Source organism: Talpa occidentalis, unplaced genomic scaffold, assembly GCF_014898055.3.
Source record: "Talpa occidentalis isolate TD23 unplaced genomic scaffold, MPIMG_talOcc4v2.1, whole genome shotgun sequence".
In the NCBI taxonomy this organism is placed as follows: Eukaryota; Metazoa; Chordata; class Mammalia; order Eulipotyphla; family Talpidae; genus Talpa; species Talpa occidentalis.
This window is the reverse complement of record NW_026555331.1, coordinates 80010275-80030074: the sequence shown is the minus strand read 5'-3', so window position 1 is coordinate 80030074 and position 19800 is coordinate 80010275. Positions and strand designations below refer to the sequence as shown.

The window sequence follows — 19800 nt, the reverse complement described above, 5'->3', positions numbered from 1 at the left end:
GGCCAATCTTTTTAGAAGAGAATTTTATCAAAAAGAAGTCCAGCTATAAACAAAATCACACTTATCTCTGTTAACATAGACCAGGTCAATATTTTTCTTTTTTTTTTGACCACTCCAAATTTTTTAAAACACATTTAACATACAATAAAACTTTTAACTCCCAACATTATAAATCTAAGACATATGTGCTTTAATTAAACCATTACATTTTGAACTAGTTTTTGTTTACCAAAAATTTTAGATCGCGATCTCAAAATTTGGGTTCTTTTCTATTAGAATTTATATAGGCGCCATTTAAAATGATTTTTAACACAGTAACCCTCCAGAGACAAAAAACACAAAGGCAAAGACATAGACACAGAGATCTCTTTCATTTAGAATTTTGGCCATTTGCACTAATTTTTAGAGATAGTTATTTTACCAATATTTCTGACAACACTGACAACAATTATTAATTTGCTTTTTAATATCTTTTCTAACTAACTCCTTCAGATAAGAAAACATTTCTCAAGTTATATTTGTAAGAATGCCCCTTAGGTTCTAAAGAAAGTGGGGCATAAAATTCCCTATCAGTTTTCTAAGGCCACATATTCCTTTAAATTCCTAGAAGAGATATTGGATGGGTAGACAGTTTCACCAAAACTATATCCCTTTCAATACAAAGATAGACTAATTCCTAAAACAACTTAAGTTTTCAAGTTAAGTTGATATAGCCATCTAAGTTCTGTTGTTTTTTTTTTATTTGTTTGTTTTTGTTTTAATCAAGGAGGTTTCCAATAAGAGAGATGGAAGTTAAAGTCCTTACATGTTCTAATAAGCATCCCATTTTAATCATTTTAAAACCTCTAGAACCCAAGATTGGAACCATTTTTAAAGACAAGCATAGAAAACTCAAATTGCTTCACAGAGTCCTAGTTTCTGTTTGACCTCACGGATGAGGCCTGGTCCTAAGAAAGATAGAACATGGGCCATGAGATATACATGGGCCACGAGAAGGACAGCAGAAGAGGCAAATTAAGATCTTAACTTGGCAGCTTATTTGTTCTTAGATTCTTACTAGAAATTTGATAAGGAATATTATTTACAGAAACCTACTATGTAGTTTGATTAGTAAATTGATTACTTTAAGAGACTTAGATTTTCAAGGAAACCTAAAATTTTATGGTCAATAAGAAGTTTAGAAATTTTCCAACCAACTAGCAAGCTTCCTTTATAGCTAACTAGAAAGTCCAAAGTAATCTTGACGAAACCATCTGAGCCTGATCCCAGAAGTCTCAGCACGTGATCAGAAAAAGCCTGCAAATTTAGAGGAAGAAAACACCTCCTTAAAGTGGAGAACACTCTCTTCAGCTTACTTTACATCCAATTATTACAGTGACTGGTAAATACTGAGTTAGGTATCTGACTAAAACATAAAAAGCAGAAAAAATACCAAATTTTTAAATTATCCAAGACCTGATTCCAGATACTTGCTTGAATTCCTTACGCAGGCACAAAGATCAGATTCACAAATCTATTTGCATAAAATGGGAAAAGGTAAGGTAAGACAAGAATAGAAAAACTGAAAAAGAGGTGTCCACAAGACCAAAAACCTGGCTCACAAAATGCCAAGAGCTGGAGGCCTGGGTAGAAGGGATTAGCATAGCCATTGACACAGCTATGGAAACCAAGATCCTCAGTCTCCAATGCCTAGATTACAAAGCATAACACCCAAGCAGGTTTAAAGATATGGAGATTGGGCCTATTGTAGAATTGGGCCTATTGTAGAATCTCTGGTCACTTTCAGATTCTACATAATTATCCAGAATCAGCAACTAACCCGAAGGCTCACAAGGGGCGAATCCCTCCCAAACAGAAGACAACTATATCCGTTCAATCTCTGCACAGGCTCTGGAGAGCACTCCGTCTGCCCACCTGTGCCTAAGTAGCTTCCTCTTTTCACCAACCCTCTCCCTCTGCAGGGCAGCAGCCTCCCTGCCTGCCCATGACCTGTCTCTCTGGGGCCTCTCCTCACTGACCTCCCTCAGCGGAGGTCACTCTCCTCAAAGCCACCCACCTGCAACCACGCAGGCCTCTCTCAGCAAACCTGTCCCTCCTGGGGCAGCTGTTCCTGCCCGCTTGTGTCTCCTTTACTTTCCTTGTCCCCTTTCCCTAATAAACCTGCCCTTTCAATATAACTAATGTCTCTGTCTCCTGGAGAAACTGGCCTGGGAAGCTTGCTGCAGGTCCCTGAAACAGGAGCTCTGGCAACACCTTTCCCATAGTGAACCCAAAGACCCCCGCACTCCAGACCCACTAACTCCAAAAACAACATCAAGTAGAAATCCTGGTCCAAGCCCAGTTTTCTCTCTGGAACAATTACAGTCCTTCCAGCCATCTGCCAATGTCCTAGAAGAGTCAGAATAATCTTAGGTTGCCTAAAGCCAAAGCATCTGGACTGACACTGAATGTCAGGGTAAGATTTTAGCAGAGCATAGATAAAAGGAGCTCACAGGTGAGCCAGCCAATGTGGAAAAGGAGAGTATATTGCCTGGCTCTTGTGCTAAAAAAAAATCAGTCTGTTCCCCACAATCAGTTTTTCCTGGGCTCCTGCAGGGAAACCGTGATAGGGGTTGCTTCTTAGACATAGGTTTGTAGCTACAGGTCGACCACTCAGTTAATATTTTCCCCAAGGGGCTTTTAGATGGAACAAATACGGCACCTCTCATAAGTCTAACTAAATCCCTGGCTTCCAAAAACAAACGGGAAACTCCAAATACCAAATACCAAATAGATATCAAGTGACAAAAACACCAAATGTTTCCCAATTCCCACTCAACCGGGCCTAACACACCAAAGAGCGCTCCAAATTGAGGGAGACTCATAGACTCCCTCCCAAATGAGGAGACCTGAACTCCCTCCGCAAGGGGACTCAGATTCCTCCCGAACGTGTGAAGGCCAAGGTCTTGGCGAGCACACCAGGGGAACTTACACCAAACGCCAGGGGACCGCGGTTTTCCATCCAGTTTCCATCTCCTCAAAGGTAAATCCAGGGTGCAGAGAAGAGCTGTGCCTCTCCCGAGGAGGACTTGGGAAGTTCCCCGGAGGAAAAAGAACTCCAGTAGCTGCTGGGACTCTCCCTCATCCTCCTGGAGAGAGGGTGCTCCCTCTCAGCAGGAGGGTCAGGATGCCACCCGGGATGTCCAGGCCCCTCTCTGACAGCACAGACCAGCATAGATAGGTGAGCCCTGGTGCGCTGCAGCAGGCAACAGCTCCGTCAGTTGGAAGTCAGAGTTGGGGTTGGGAGAGCCGAAGTGGCATCCACCTCCTGGCTGGCTCGCCAAAATTGTTACCGAACGCCGGCCTCAGTTTCCCTCAGCCAATAAAAGGAAACTGAGTTTGAGGAAAAGGAAAGCGGTTTTATTTGTCGACAAATGAGGAGGGAGGCAGACTCATGTCCGAAAAACCACCGTCCTCCTCTTTGGCAGTGGGCAGGGGTATTTATACAGGGGGAGATGGGTAGGCATCCGCGAAGGGGAGGGGGAGCTGCAACAAATGGGAAAGACAAGTCATCAATCCTGTTAATGCTAGATAAGGGGAATTGCAAAAAATGGGGGAAAGACGAACTTGTTAACTGTATCACATATATAATGCAATGCATGTTATTGCACATTATTATGCAATATTATATAGATATATTCAATAAGGTGTCCTCATCATCTTCCCTCTTTCATTTGGTTTGTTTCTTTTGAACTGTTTAATCTCTAAATCAGCACCTCCAAATTCAAGATCATCCAAGCTATGAACACTATAAGAACTAAGGAGGTCCTCCAGGCAGAGGGGAAAGATACCATTTTTTCTCTGAATCGAGACAAACGAGGAAAAGGAGAAACGCCTAAAAGATTAGATCAGGTGGTGTTTTCTCAGCTCCTCAAAGAGACTCCTCTGGCTGCGTCAGGAAAAAGGTCCAAGACTCAAATATCTGGGGATGCACAGATCCCAAGAACTTCAGGAAGGGGCCTCCCCTGGTGGTGCAGGTGGTCAGCACAGCGCTGTGAAGCTGTCAGCTGCCTCTGCAGCGCGGGTTCTAGGGTTCTATCCCGGTCGGCCAGGGAGATTCCCACATGTCCCAGCAGACCTCTCCTGTCGCACCCGCTGCTCCCCTCAGCAATGTATTTCAGTAGTTCTGCTCCCCAATCTGGCTCCGGTGAATCCTCTCACCCTCCCGCACATCTGGCCTGTACCCCAATTTTTGTATGCATGAATAAATAAATCTTTAAAAAAAAAAAAAGAACTCCGGGAAAAACCCTGCTGGCCAAAGATCTGCGGATCTGTGGCAATAACTGCAGCAAGGAAGGCAGTGGCAGCACAGGAAATTCTAGTCCTTTCAAGCTGAGAGGGATTCCCAGTCTGAACTCTTCCTGGAACTTTCTTCACTACTTCTCTTACGAAATCAGCGGGCCCTTCCCCTCCCCCCGCCCACTCTGGCTTCTTAAAGAGGCAAGAGCAGCGAGTCACACAGCACAGCGCTGAAGCTCCGCGAAGCTTTGCTCTCCGGCCCCGCAGTTGGCCCCAGGGCGCCCAGGCTGCAGCTGCCTTTGGAAGTACCTCTCCTGCAGGTGGGTCGAGCTGCTGGCTATTGATTGATTGTACCATTTGTCACAAGGGCCCCCTCTTTTACCTGCTTTAGCCCACCTCTTGTCCTTGTTCTCAGAACCCCACTCTCCAAGCTCGCTGATAATGAAAAGAAGATGCCCCTAAACCCCTTCGCAGGAAAGCCCATACAAAGATACAAAGCTGTAGCACAGAATAGTTCAGCAATTCAGTTGCTTCTAACTTCCTGAAGTGTTCTCGCTTATCTCCATCCCAGGTGTCCAGAAGACCAAAGGAGTAAGCTTTGAGGGGGATTGGGGTGGGGGGAGCGGAGGTGTATTCCTGTGTGTGTCTTATTTCTGCATTAGAGCAATCTTGTGGTACTCATCAGAAGGATCCTGGCAAAAAAGTGATTTGGGCAATCTCCGCTGTCTCAGACCTGAGGCTGCCTTTTGAGAAAGAACTGAAATTAGTCCTGATACCTGCAACCACTTCCAGCCTTGGTCTTGATTTAAATCTCCTTCTACAGTTTAGCAGTTGCTTTTCAGAGAAATCTTAGTTGGAATATAATTTATCGTGAAGAGAAAATAAAACCTTGGTTCCCTGTGTGCAGAGACAACTGGAAGATAGATATTATTCACCCCTGGATGGCAATTTGGTAACTTCCTCTAATAGATAACTGGTATAATGAAAAGTGTATTGGATGGCGAAGAGGGATGGGGCACTGGAAATTCTATTCCTAATTCTAATGATAAATTCAAAACCTCGGCCTCAGTTTCCAGATTAAAAAAAGCAACCATTGGGCCACGTTGATCCACAAAATCCATCTTTAACAAGGTGAAAATCGATGACTAAATATGCTTGCAGATTTAAAATATGTTGAAAATCTTGCTAATTCTATAAAGTATAATCAAGCAATTACTTTCTTCATAATAATCCAGGTTTCATTTTTAGAGGGAAACCACACAGTTGTGGAGTCTCTCCCCATACTTTATATCTTACATTTCTACCACATTTATTATTCAGCGAATACTCTCTTCTTTCAAAACCATTCTTCAACTTGCTATGTGAGAATGTCCTAGTCCTATAAATGGCAGTCATATAAATGTCACTCATATGAAAGAACATTTTTTTCTGATACAGTAGGTGTAATTTTATAAAATGGCACATTTATTTGAAGCAGTAACTTTTTTGAGATATGGCCTTTTGCAAGGCCCTGAGTTTTTCAGAATGCTGTGATTTAGCACAGTATGAAATTCTACCTGCTTGTATTCCACCTGCATGGCAAACACTGCTAACCCAGAAAACAGGATGAAGCACTCCCTATTTATCAGGCTTCAAGGTTGTAAAGTAAATGGTACATGTGTATAGAGAAATTGGGTCATAACACTTTCTCCATTTGGCAACCTTTATGGTTCTGAGGAAGTTCACACAGCAGCTTAAGGATGGAAACCAGCAGGTACAAGGCCTGACCCCCAACTTGAGAATGAGTTCCAGACTTCTACCTTGCTTACATCTGCTAACTATTGTTAGAAATAACCAAATAAATTTTATAAGCCTGTCTATAAATTGAAAACCCTGAGCCTTGAGCCTTTCTGTAAACAGTTTTAAGAAAAACAGGTTCATTTGTCATAGAACTTCAAAACTGAAGAAACCCTGAGCAGTCATGCTGCAATATCCTGTCTTCCGAAGGACTACCCCTGTATCACACTACATCATGAATGCTATTATTAAAAGGATATAGAGTCTCCTTTTAAAGTCCCTCAAATAGTTGACTCTGCAGTCACCCTCAAAAACCGAACCAGTATTTCATTATCTTTACCATCTAGTTCTCTTTATAAATCATTTGGACTTCCTATAAACTGCTATTGAAAAAAATCATTTTTTTTTTAAATCTAAAGAAGGATAGTAAGTTGCTGGCAAAAATAAAAACACACCATCTCCTTCCAAACATGAAGACTTGCTAAGGCACTCTGTAGCTTATTTCCTCTGAGTTGTCCTGCAAAGAGGGGATGGTTTAAGTATCTGCATCTATACCTACCTATAATGCCTACAGTAAAAATCTAAGACAGGCTGTGGGTATGATGTTTTCTGGGGTGGATTTTTTTTGTGAACTTGTAATACAGCCAGAAATAATAGAAAGATTTGCTAAGCAAAGATGAGACTTCTGAAATCACTTGTTTGTCTCTCTTCTTTGTGTATGCAAAGAGAATGTGTCATTTAGTTAATTAAAAGGACTTCCTGAGCAATTCCACATGATATGTTAAACCTACTCAAGATATTTTGAATGACTTTTAGGTCATTTCTAAAATTATTTTAATTAACACTTGTTCTTTTTTGGAGAAGAAATCAGTTCTGGAAGGAATAAAGGTAAGTAAATAACTAAAGGATAATTATTGCTTAACATAATACATGATATGAAAACATTCTTGGCCTATATGCATAAACAATTTGTTCTTCCAAAATCATTAAGGAGAAGAGAACAAAGAATGTTTATACTGTTTGAAGATCATCTTTCAGAAATATATCACAGCAAAAAGAATGCAACAGTGTACTAAAGAAGTATTTCCACTCTAATTAACTAGGCAGGACATTAATGCCTTAACTAAATGCTAACATTGTCCACAATGTTCTAGAAGAGTTTGTTCAACCATGTGCAGAGAAGTCTTACCATATTGTACTTTCATAGTCATATATTTCTGAGAAGTTATTTTGAGAGAAATATTTCCTTCAATGTGTATTATATGATCAATCTTAATAGCAGGATGAAGTTCACTATTCACCATAAAAGGAAAGAAAATGTGGACCAAGGATAATTTTGAAAAGTTAGGAATTAAAATTCTGAAAAAAAAAGAAAGCTAAGAGGTGACTTAATGTAACTGCATAGCACACCAGTTGGAGGGTTATTAGAACACAAACTAGATAGTGTATTTTGCCTAAACTCCGAAGGTTGAAAGAAAAAATCAGCATTAAGAACAAAGCAGAGGGCCTCCCCTCGTGGCTCAGGTAGTTGAGCACTGCGCTGTGAAGCTGCCTGCAGCCTCTGCAGCGCAGGCTCAATCCCGGCCGGCTGGTGAGGGTCCCACATAGTGCTGCAGACCTCTCCTGTCAAGCCCGCTGCCCTCCTTAGCAGTGTATTTCATCAGTCTGCCTATTCTGTTCCCTGCTCTGTCTCTGGTGAATCCTCTCACCCTCCAGCGCATCTGTCCTGTACCCCGGTTCTTGTATAAATAAATAAATAATATTAAAAAAAAAAAAGAACAGAACAGAGACTCCAATCATGTCTTCTGTTGTCATGGCACAGGATGATAAAAACAGGTGATGGAAACAGGGTGCAGAGACTGACTGACAATCAACTTTGTGCATTTTTCATCTGTACCTGCTCTTGGAACAGCTTTGAGCCCTAGTTAAATGGTGGCTGAAGCAATTCTGTACAGACTTCAGTAAACTTTGTAGTTCTGCTTCCCGGATCAATCAGCGCCCTTCTCTGGGCTGGGATCCACTCTCCATATTCCTCTGCTTGGGTCCTTGCATGCAATTATCTTAGCAGTTCCATTATGTGTGCACAACCTCCCCAAGACTAGACCCTCTTGAGGACAGGACAGCCTTAATTTCACCCTTTTTGTCCCTCTCACATAGTACAGTGCCTGATTAATACGTCTGTTTGATAAATCTGTTGAAACCATGAAATCCTACGAAGACACTGTTGATAATACTGATTTTTACTTTTGGAAGATGCAGATGAGTGCGGACATAGCAAATTATGAGCATAATTGTCCCTTGAACTATACTAGTTAATAGTGTCAAAGTATGCTTGCAAAATCTAGATTTCAACTACTTGGCATTCTGGGTGAAGTGTAAGATTACTTGTGTTGTACAATACATATAAAGTAAATAGTGGAAATTATGGAAACTATTTTTTAAAAAAGCAAATGGAAATTCTAAGAGGTATGCTATTTGTTCTCATTATCTTAAGTTTAGTAACTCTTTTGTTGCTATAGTGAGTTATATAATAAATTTGTTACTATTATACTTTGGAGTCAATTCATCTGAAAGAGTGAAATGTGATCAAGGCATTTGACTAAAGTCATGAAAACTGGAATACTGAATTTTTAAAAGTTTTAATTAATTTAACTTAAGTAAAACATTTTTGCCTTTCTTGATACCTGAAGGAATGGCATAAGATATGAATCCTAGTGAACAGTACAAAAGAAACTAAGTTATATCAAATCATTCTTATTAAAAAAAAATCATGCTTCTAGTATATTTTTTCCATTACCCAAGCACTAAAATAATTTCCTCATCTTATAAAATTGCTCTGACATAGGTATTAAGGAAAAGGTATTAAGGTAATTAGTTTGATAAATGGGTTAATAATGAAAGTGTGAGAATTATCTCTGGTTTTCCTAGACTGGGATGCCAAATTGTGATTTTTTTTCTTTTATGAGACATGTCTGAAAATTGGAATATATGGATTTGGGGGTGTTGGTATACAAAGAGGTCCCTGTATCTCTCTCTGAGGGAAGAACTAAAAGTCTAGAGGTATCAGATTTATAGCCTAATTATGTTAATTTTCTGCATGAGGTAGAAAAAGTATAGGACCTCTCTGGAAGCAGGGGAAGCCATGTGGATTATGCTTTGTTAAGAACCTATTTAATGCTTTATGAGAAGGGAGACACCTTAAAAAACTTAGGTCCGAGGTGTAATAGAGACTGGAAAATTGTATCTTCCCTCTCCCCAATTATTTTCTCATTTCCAAGGTCACATGCCAGAGTCTTGGAGAGAAGGGGATGAGAAGTAGAAAATGAGTCAGTGGCATGTAGGTAAATATTTCTCTAAGGAAAAAATGTACTGATTTGTAACCTTTGCTGGTTTCCACGGTGTAAAAATTCCTAACATGGCTGATTTTAAGCTTTCAGCTGGGAAGTGGCCCCCAGTCACACCACTGAAAAGAGCAGAGATTTAAAACTTACAAATTAAAATGAAGAACCTGTTTCATTAAAATATATTTGTCACTAGTTTTGCTCTCAGGTTTGCATTATCAGAGCACAAGGAAGCTGGAGGGAATTTTAAGAGCACTATCTCTCCTGGGGTGAGAAATGATGCAACTGCAAGGCCTGGTCATGCAGGAAATTGCACCTCCAGCTGATAGAACTGAAAGGTCCTGCAAACCTTAGAGGCACTGTGTCCTTTGGAAGTTCTTCCCTCAGGGAATCAGCTTAGAAATGGAAAAAATGGTATCCCAAACATGAAGGACCCTATTAATAAGAATTTATGAATTACCCCCTAGATACTTCTAAAAAATAATTAAAAGAATGGAGTTCCCCATAGCAGAGTTTCTTGGGATTTGTCAGATATATAGCAAAACTCCTCTGTCCTTAAGCTGATTTAGTAATGATCAGATTTAGATAATTCCCAGTGCCCTCATTGCAAAGATAAATGACTATTCATAAAGAAATTTTATTTAAACAGTTAATTCAAAATTGAAATGATCAAATCATTTCTTAACTATCTCTGACTATAGCAGTCTTACAAAAGTAAAACCCACTAGTTTGTATAAGCCAAATACCATCCAATCAGTGAGAGAGTGTTGTTTTTCTCATGGAGGCAATCTAGGTCCTCAGGCAGATGCTGAATGTCTGGTGAACCAAACATTGTGAGAAGTTGTTCAGGATATAGCATGTAAAGGAAGGTCAAGGTAAATTAACTCAGACATGACTGAATCCCTGACCTTGTTGTCAGGAGCCCTGGGCGTTAATCAAATAAACTAACCAACCCAGACAGTGGATAATGAGCCTATGTGATGAAATTCCTAGACAGGGAATCATAAAACAGTCTTCATTTAACTTGACAGATGAAGCAGAGATCTCAAGTTGAAAACATGTACTGATAAGATTCGTAATTGATGTAGAATTCCCCCAAATAATTTATAAATAATGTATTTTTTAACGTACAATTAAAGAATATAGATCTGCATTGCCTTACTTTCCTGGTAATTCGTTGATGATAGTCAAATGTTACCAACAAAACTCATTTTAGTTACAGTACAAGCTAGTTATTAGCAATTCTTATAAAAGTATATATCCCCACAGAACATTAATGTAAATGTTATATTTAGTGATGCCCTTGTGACTTGATCAGATGTACCAGTTTAAATTACTGTTTCCTTTTGTGTCATTCTATTGGCTAGCATAAAAACTAATTCTCTATGAATTAGGTTGCTATAAATTACATGAAAAAATTTTCTCACAAGACAATTAAAATATTGTAAGAGTTGTTCAGCGCCCATTGTGCTGTGGTTTCTTTATTTAAGAGATTTAAATGACAGGTCTCTGTTAGTCTATGACTATTACTTAAAAGAGATACGTCTAACTGCTAGAATACAATAAGAAAAATACTATTATATTTTCAAGTAACATAAAGACTGAAGTGTGAGTGTCCAAAAAAATTAGATAAATCCATTGATTATGGTCACATTAAATTTGTTTTTTTAGTGTGATTCTTTGACATATGGTTACTCCTCTGCTCAAAACCCTCCAAAGTCTTCCCAAAGCACTCAATGCAAAAACCAAGGGCAAATTAAATTTTTTAGAAACTGTAATCTATGTTTTTTTAACCAAGGTCTTCCAATTTTGCTATAGTAATATATATCCTTCAGCAACAAAATACGAGCTCAAATATGAACATGCTTGCTTTCTCTTAAAAGCCTTGATCTCACTAAATACAGAAATATCTCAGTGTATATACTGAATGGGCTCATGTGTTAGTGTAAGGTTTTAAAAATATTTTTTAAAATATTTTGCCTTCCAGTTGTCCCTGGAATATAGTAAACCAAATGCTCTGCATCACGAGAAGGCTGACATAGTTGCAGAACACCCTCCTGCCCCTGTGCCTTGTGATGAAAGGAAATATTTGATTGGTGATTTTCAGCTCATTACAAATATGTTATCAAATCATCTAGGGCTTTCAGGATGAAATTCAGAAGGAATAATAAAACAAAAGAAAGGGCTAAAAAAATAAAATCCCTGTTCAGAGGTTTCAAATTAAAATGGAAAATCTTGTCAAATCCTATAGAATTTAAAAGTATTATCATATTCAACTCCATGGAAGAAAACTAACCAGGTCACTGGTTTTGTGTATTATAACACAAAATGGGCATACACCCATGCCAGAGGGAATACTATCCCAGGAATTCATAATCTTGTATGAACAATCATTTTAGAACTCAATGCTGAATTCTCCAATGGAACACTGGGCAAAATGCCTTTAATTATGGTTTCATGCAAACAGAAAACAAGATATTGTAGGCAGTATGTGAGAGCTGCTATTAAGGTGTGCCATGGTAGATTTGTGGGTGAATTTGATCAAACTATAACTTTGTGACTCCTAGAAGACAGTTCTTCAAGGTTTTCTTGAGAGAGTTACAGAGCAATGCCTGTGGTTTGACACCAAGTCTGGTATTCCTTAATTCTCTCCCCATACACTCTTATCTCTGACTTTCATAAAAATGGTAATTCTAGCCTCTTGGATGCAGCCAATTATTACTTTGGGGAAGAAATTATAAAATGTTTCTTCAATGCTCATAACCCATGAACATTTTATTTCCTCTCTGCCTTTCCCCTTCACACCATCCCATTCCTAAAAAGATACCTTTAATCTTTTCCATTTGCAGTGGCCCTCAGCCCTGGATGCTCATTAGAAGTGCTTTTGGTTTGGTTTGATTTGGTTTTTTAAAATACTTATGGGGGCCTCCCTGGTAGCCTCGGGGTTAAGTCTCAGTGCTATCATGGCTATGGCATGAATTCGATCCCCAGCCAGGGAACTAACCTATATAAGGTGTAGACCTCTCCAGTCTCACTCAATTGCTCCCTTCAGTAGTGTATTTCAGTAAATCTGCCTGTTCTGCTCCCCACTCTGTCTCTGGTGAATCCTCACATGCCCCCATACCTCTGGCCTACACCCCAGATCGTCTACACAAAACAAACAAACAAACAAACAAACAAACAAACAAAAAACAATATCTGGGGCCTAAATCAGAACAAATTATTCAGACTCTCATGAGCTGGTGCCTAATATTTAATGGTCCGCCCAACTAATTTCAATTCAGGTAGTAGGCTATTAACTGAAAGCTAACTGCAATGCTTAGCTTTCACAATCTCGGCTCTATTATAAATTTACAGGAGGAGCTTTAAAACAAACAAAAACAAAAACCATGTCTAGACTCACTCTACCTTAGACTAGTTGATTCAGACACTCCAAAAACCTGCTCTTCAGTATTTTGTAAAAGCTCCTCATGTGATTCTCATGCTCAACAGTGTTGAGAACCACTTTCTAGTGTAATCCTTTGCAAAACTATTCACTTTTTATAAGCCTTAGTGGTTTTAAGAAGTTGTGTTGATCATTGTGGGGGAAGGAAGGGTACAGAGCAGGTTCTCTATGACCTGAGCAGACAGGTGAAGAATGAGTCCTGGAGCCGTTGGTGGCTTTTTCAAGGTTTTATTGGCATATTACCAGGTACACGGCAGGCAGGGGTGCCAGGGGCCAGGAGGCCTCCTGGCCCCGGCAAATCTTCACTCTTTATGGGTTCTTGATGTTATTTCGTGGTTTTGTTCTCTCTTCTGCTTCTTTTTCTCTCTCGTTCTCTTCTCTTCTGCTAGTTCTGTTCCCCATGACACTGGCCTTATGAGCCCCATCTCAGCCCAGGTGAATCCCACCTACGCATGCCCACACCCCACTCCAGGTGACATCAGGCATGCATTCAGGACCACAGGGATCCATCATCAATCCTAATGGTGAGAGAGCAAAAAAGCCTGACAATAATTTACCCTACAATGATTAAATGAAAGACTGACATGACTGCCAGAGAGATGTCTGTTTGTGCCACCACCATGTCCCCTTGCCTTCCATTCCCTCTACATCACACCCTGTAAGGTAGGTCTTTCTTTGACTACTTATCATTTTATGATGATTTATATTCTATTATTCAAAGCTGTATGTTGTGATGATAGTTTTGTCTTTATAGCTGTTTTTATAATTACCTCCCAATTTTTTTTTTACATGAAACACTTCTTGCATTTTTAATTTGTTTAAAAAGCAAATAAGATTCCCTATAATGTGTGTAATTAAGCTCAAAACTTCACATAAAGACATTTATCTTAACTTGCACTTCCTTTGGATTTATCAGAATAAAAGATGATTTTATGAAGCTAATTTTTCCTTTCAGGTTTATCTATATAAGGGGAGGGGAATCCAGGAGGGAAGATTTTCTTCCTTGTTCTTCTACAAATGATCATATATACATAAGGTGTTAAATACCTTTTTCTCCATTCTATGAAAACTTTGGGGAAAACAAATGGTCCATTTTCCAAGAGCAAGACATGATAGTGCCTGTCTTTTGTAAGGGGCATGGTTGGGTTGCTGAGCTATATTCTTACTAAGTGAAATGGGCAGCGTAGATGGGACATTTTGTATCTGGCTGCTGATACACAAAGAACTTCAAATTTTTATTTTGATGTATTCTCCAAATGAGGCCATGTATATGCAGAAATATACTGCATTTACAATGGAAAGATATTCATCATATAACTTTAAATTGTGCCCATTTATCAGGTATCTGTACACTGCTGTTATGCTTTAGTATGAATTAATATTTAAAATAGTCTATAATTATTTTCTAAATGAAACAAATAAGCTACTTTGTATTTTGTGAATTTATTAAAAAACACTTATTTGTTAAATATAAGCATTTAAAAATACATTTTTATAGTTATGGACAAAATTAGTTTAAAATGTATATTGAAAGAAAAAGGAATTAGAATAGCTAAAGTAGTTCTGAAAAGAATAAAGCAGGAAAATCAATTATCCAATTTTGAGTCTTACTATGTAACTAAAGTCCTCATGATTGTAGGTATTAGCAGAGGGTATACACAACGCTCAGTGGAACACAAAGAAGCCAGAAATAGATCCACACATGTGCAGAAAACTGATTTTTGACAAATATGCAAAAGTAATTCAATGAAGGAGAGATGGCATTTTAACAAACGATAGGGAAGCAATTGGATATTCATGGCCAAAAACAAAAATAAATGAACCTTGGCTTAAATCTTACACATTATAGAAATGTAAACTCAAAATAGATAATGCATTTAAATGAAAGATACATAGTTTTAGGAGAAAAAAATTCAGAACTTAGAGCATGATGAAGAATTTACAGGTGAAATCAAAAGCATAATTCATTTAAAAAATCAATAAGTTGAACTTCATCAAAATTAAATTCTTTTGTTCTGTGAATGAATCTGATAAGATAATGAAAAAATAAAGGAGGCATGTTTTGACTAGGGAAAAGTATATAGATTTGAAAACTACATATCTGACAAAGAACTATCTAGAATGAATGAAGAATTATAAAAATTCAACAGTTAAAAACCAACAATCCAATTAGAAAATGAGCAGAAGATATAGAGACTTGTTACCAGAAAAGACACAGAAAACAAGTAAGGAAATGTAAAGATGTGACTGTTATTAACCAGCATGGAAATGCAAAAACTGTAATGAAATATCACTATGGTTAAAATGAGAAAGAGGACAATATCACATACTGGTGAGGATGCAAACAAACTGGATCACTCAGCTCATGAGCTGCTGGTAGAATGTAAAATGCTAAGACTCTGGAAAAACAGTTTAGTTGCTTCTTTGAACATTAAATATACTCTTAGTAATCCCACTCTTGGATAGTTATCCCAGAGAAGTTAAACATGGTTTGCCCATGCCCAAACAGGTACAAGTTGTTCATAGCAGTTTTATTGTAGCAATCAAAAACTGGACATAACCAAATGTTCTACAGCAGACTATTAAATAAAATGTAGTATATCTCTACTATGGAATACAACTCAGATGGAAAAAGAAATGAATTACTGATACATGCAATGAGTTGGATGGACCTCATGGGCATTATGCTGAGTTTAAAATGACAATCTCTAAAGGTTAAATACTATGTGATTTCATTTATATGACATTCTCAAAATGACAAAATTATAGCAATAGAGAACAGATGAATAGGGTTGATGGTGGAAGTGGGAGGTGGGAACAAGTATGACTTTAAAGAGATAGCATGAGAGTGTCTTTGTTTTGGTGGAATAGTTCTGTATCCTGAGTACAATGATGGATATGTGAACTTATACCTGCCAGAAAATGGCACCAAACTATATGCACAGATTGTACTAATGTCAGCTTTCTGGTTTTAACAATGTACTACAGTTACTTAAAATGTAACCACTGGAGGAAGTATGTGAAGGATGCTCAGGGAACTCTTACACTATCTTTACAGCTCCCTGTGAATTTATAACTATTTCCAATAAAAAAACTATTTTTTATGAGCATTGATTTGGTCAATTATTGGTTAAATATTTTAAATATGTAATTTCCGTAGTCCTAATGGGACATTTTCATGTTTTTAATATGCTGGAATCCTCTAAAACAGGAAGTGGCCTGGGTGTCTCTGACCTCTGACTTCTGAAAGGTCGTGGGATATATAGTTGGGAACACTGCAGAAGAATACTACTTTAGTTTCCCAAGGCCAGGGGTGGGATCTGCAGAAAATGGAAGATGACAGGCAAGACCCATGCCTGGTCCCCCTCTTAGGCCTCAAAATACACACAAATACATTCAAACACAAACACATGAACATGCACACACATGTATGCATGCACACAAGCACATACACACGCTTGTCAATGAAGACTGCCACCAACAGCCTTCAGAGTCAGTTATGTGTGTCACCTTTGCATCTGTGTCATTGATTGTCAGTCTTTAATCACTCTAAATACTCTTACTGGATCTTGGCTCTCTTCTCAAGGAACCTCACTGGGAGATACTTCCATCGAAGGCAAAACCAGTCCTGAAGATTTTTCCAAACCAACACATATTTCTGGTGTGTTTTTTGTTAAATAATTGATGTTCATAAGACCTCAGTAAGGGAGAGGAGACCCATATGTTATTTATGAACTATTTTAATCCATCTTTCCTTGAATAACTCTGCTTCCTGTTTACTACCTTTCTAATTTACTGTATTCCTTCCATTCTACCTAACAGTGAACAGGTCTAGAAAACTTCGTTAAGTCTTTGAACAAGAAACTTTACTACATCCATAAATCCATGTTTGCACACAAGTTATTCTGAGTTACAAATAGTCTGAAAAGGAAGTAATGTCCTTCTTTATAAAGTACTTACTGTAAAATGCACCCTCAATTTGATCTCCCTTGTGGCTTACAGTATGCACAGATTCCATTTTTGTCAAGTACTATTATTAGAATATTTTTCCAAGAGTTCAGAATTAAATTATTCCCAAAAAAATGCTGTTGTTTTCACATGTTATTTACGTCATCTCAGTCATGGTAACCCTAGATATGATCATTGTTTTTCCATAACTAATACTAATAATCAAAATATTATATTATCCTGAGTTTCCTTGCAAGCAGCCTATAGCAAAGGCTTGCGTACAGTGTTCCTTACAGAACTGATTCCAGAGAGCTGGAGTGAGAGGCAGGAGGGGGGAAGAAAGGATGAGCACACAGTAAATTGGCCACCAGCATAGATGAGTGGTGCTCTAGTCCACTAGGACTTTCTGAGGAGTATGTGAAATGTGTCAAATATATGCACCAGAAGATGGAAGGGGAAGCACATACCCATGGAGTCCTGTGCCCTTTTGTCCTATCATGGCCCCAGAGGTTGTACCTGAGTGCTAAGCAAACACAGGTCTCAGAGAGGTCTGGGACATAATCAAGATGTGGGGTCCAAAAGTGAGCCTCTGCTAGGCAGAGAAGCTGAGCATAGATTAGTACTTGGAAACAGAACCAGGAAGATTTGAAGTGGAGCTCAAGATATGGCCAACAAAATTATCACTTAGAACTTCTGGACCCATGACCTTGAGAATAAGGGACTCATGCTCTACCAACTAAGCTAGCCATGATGGCACCCTTATACCTCCTATAGCTTGACATAGTGACTAACTGCCAAATGGAATTACTGTATTTCTGTGAAGTCAACCAGTGATATTTAAATACCTTGTATCTTTAGCTTGTCCAGTGATGTCTCTGGTTTATGAGTGTAAATAAATTTTAGTGGTCAGGATAGCAGCCCAAGCATGTAACATGGGATTGCCAGGCCTCCCCCGTGGCACAACAGCTGAGCACTGGGTTGCGAAGCTGCCCGCAGCCTCTGCAGCGCCGGTTCGATCCCCAGCCACAGGGTGAGGGTCCCACATGGTGCGCAGATCTCTCCTGCCATGCCCGCTGCTCCTCTCAGCAGTGTCTTTTGTCAGTCTGCCTGCTCTACTCTCCGCTCTGACTCTGGTGAATTCTCTCTTCCTCACGCGCTTCTGACTGTACCCAGTGCTTGTATAAATAAACAAATCTTTAAAAAAAAAACAACACATGGAATTGCCAAACTACATTTTTAGAAGAGAGAAATTTATATGAGCTGTTTTTACATCTATGTTTTGATAAATTCAAATGCCCTAAAGCCATTTCTTAGAGGGTTTTATTAATAAGAAATAAGGAGGGAAAGCAGGAGTTAATAAAGAATCAGTGAATGCTACATTACATAAATCTTATATATTTACAATCATCACAGTTATATCAACACAAATAACCCTTAATATATAAAATTTACATAAACCTTCACTAATTGTATAATTAATCAATTGATAAATTTGCTGGAGGCCAGCTCCAGCAAAATGTCGTGTCAGGATTCCCACAAGGATTAGGCGGCCTCGGCGAAGTAGAGGGATGAGAGGAGAGGAGAGATGAGGTAGATGAGGTAGTGAGGAGACACTGACACTTGATCAGGGTGCAGACATCTGCTGCTGAGGGTCTCAGCGGGTCTTTATTTATACATCAGAAATTGTTACTTGATCATTACATCATGTAATCATGTGATTTTACTTTTACATTGTTTCAGAAATTATTAATGATCATTAACAGTACACAGTCCTTTTTTTAATTTTCCCAGTCTATGATTAACTTGGTCACTTGGTTACATTAACTTGGTTACATTATTTGCCTAGGTGATGTATGTTATTCAGAAAATAGAAACAGGTGCTACACCCAACTGATTTATGCAGTCAAGCTAGGTAACTAAAACAAGGCTAAGCAGGTATTATAAAATCAAGGGCGGCTTCCTATTTTCTATATAGAACCAAAGGGTCCCGGTACCTTGGGAACAATATGTGGTGTGTTTCTCTCGGACCATTTCTCCTCCCGGGGTGCCTCAGGGCCTTCCCTAGTATGGACTCTTACCGGACTCAGTTCCATCAGTTCTATCAAGCGTGGTTTGTTAAAGAACTCAGTGTTACTCATGGTAACTGAATTACAAATTGGAGGGCGTGGAGAATAATTGGAAACCATTTCTTTATCAATCATGTTGGAAGGTACTTTTCTCAAACTACTGAAGTGTGCATTACTGAAACTGGCATTGATGCCAACGCTCATTGTGTTATTCTAAAGCTTATAGAAAATTTCATGGTTTCAATAATGGCCACGAACAAATGAAAGGAAGTAGCAGGAGTCAGCTGTGGAGTTTTCTGACTTTTCAGAAACTTTCCTCATGCCTGGACCTTGTCAGACAGCATGAGTAGCATGGTCAGCACCATTAATTAGACAAGATTATTAAATGACTCAATAATGGCCACTTTACTGAGCATTTACTGCCTCAAGAACTGTATTAAAATGTATTTAGGGGGCCTCTCCTGGTGGCGCAGTGGTTGAGTGCTGGGTTGCGAGGCTGCCCGCAGCCTCTGCAGCGCTGGTTTGATCCCCAGCCACTGGCGAGGGTCCCACAAAAAATATATATATATATATTTACAAAAGTAACAGGAAACTATAAATCAAGAGATATTCTGCAGGGGAGGGAGAGGGATCAAAACAGGAGTGAAGAGCACAAGGGACTACAGTGATGGTGCACGGGTGACTTGGTGGTGGGAATTTTACAGGGATACACTTGTGAGGAGAAAGCATACATTGTATAAAAATGAACGATGATGTAAAATATATATATTTTAAAATAATATATTAATACACCTCATTCTCATAATGTCTCTGAAATAGGTACTATTAATCTCTCATTTTAAAGGTGATTGAACTGAAGCACAAAAGTTTCACTAATTTACCCAAAGTCTCACTGCTAATAAAAGGTAGAGAAAAAAATAATATGGTGTAGTTAATTTTTTTTTCA

At 38.7% G+C, this 19800-nt stretch overlaps 1 protein-coding gene across 2 annotated transcripts in view; it reads left to right on the top strand.

The window, feature by feature from the left end:
• The first annotated feature begins 4476 nt into the window (after positions 1–4476).
• STEAP4 (STEAP4 metalloreductase) overlaps positions 4477–19800 on the top strand; it is a 56293-nt gene continuing 40969 nt past the window's right edge. The window contains exon 1 of one of the 2 annotated variants that reach the window (XM_037507362.2): positions 4477–4598. The gene's annotated coding sequence lies outside the window, so the exon portion shown is untranslated. The remainder of the gene's footprint in view (positions 4599–19800) is intronic. The other variant, XM_037507341.2, reaches the window with a different exon arrangement.